Raw genomic sequence first — 735 nt, 5'->3', positions numbered from 1 at the left:
TCCTCCCAGCGCTCACTCCCCGGCACTGAGCAGGGCGCGAGTTTCACAGCTGCCTCCCCCGCCGGCTTTCTGGCCTCTCCCGGGTGGGTAGAAGCCCCTGGCTGCCCTCTCCTACCCTCCACCCCCGCTCTCCCGGAGACTTGCGCCCCCTGGACACACCCGCATGGGTCTTTGGGGCCTGCAGAGACCCCATCCAGCCGCTCCGCGCCCCGCTCGCCAGGCGCCCCGGTGCGGCCCAGCCCTCTACCCCCGGTCCCGCGGCGCCCGGCGACCCTCCTGGCCCGGGTGGCGTCCCCGCAGTCCTGCCGGACGCCCTGCCGAGCCCTCTGCCCGGTCCCTGCACTCTTTTTTGGTTTAGCCCGAAATTCAGGAAAAAAATAAAAGATTTACTTGAAGAAAAGGCCAGGATGTGCAGGAGCAAAGAGCTTTAAAGATCAAAAAGGCAAGTTCCCTTGGCGACCTCGTGGCGCAATGGTAGCGCGTCTGACTCCAGATCAGAAGGCTGCGTGTTCAAGTCACGTCGAGGTCAACTGCCTGTTTTCCTACCTTGATAGCAGAAAGCTTGAGCTGTTTGTGACCTTACTCTGAGACGCCTTTCCGACCTTTAAGTCACCAAGGAAGTAACCCCCTGAAAGATACCAAAAAAAGAAGCCATAGAAAACCGGTAAGGGCAAAACAATTCACAGAAAAAGAAATACCGTATAATAAAGTGCTTTTTAAATTTTAGATTAATAT

At 57.1% G+C, this 735-nt stretch overlaps 1 non-coding gene across 1 annotated transcript; it reads left to right on the top strand.

Annotated features, from left to right (window-relative positions):
• The first annotated feature begins 457 nt into the window (after positions 1-457).
• On the top strand, positions 458-529 carry TRNAW-CCA. The gene has a single exon. It is a non-coding gene; the product is annotated as a tRNA-Trp (tRNA).
• The last annotated feature ends 206 nt before the right edge of the window (positions 530-735 follow it).

This window comes from Otolemur garnettii, unplaced genomic scaffold (genome assembly GCF_000181295.1).
Source record: "Otolemur garnettii isolate 467f Iridium unplaced genomic scaffold, OtoGar3 scaffold00046, whole genome shotgun sequence".
In the NCBI taxonomy this organism is placed as follows: Eukaryota; Metazoa; Chordata; class Mammalia; order Primates; family Galagidae; genus Otolemur; species Otolemur garnettii.
Note: the sequence above shows the minus strand (reverse complement) of the source record. Positions and strands in the feature narration are given on the sequence as shown.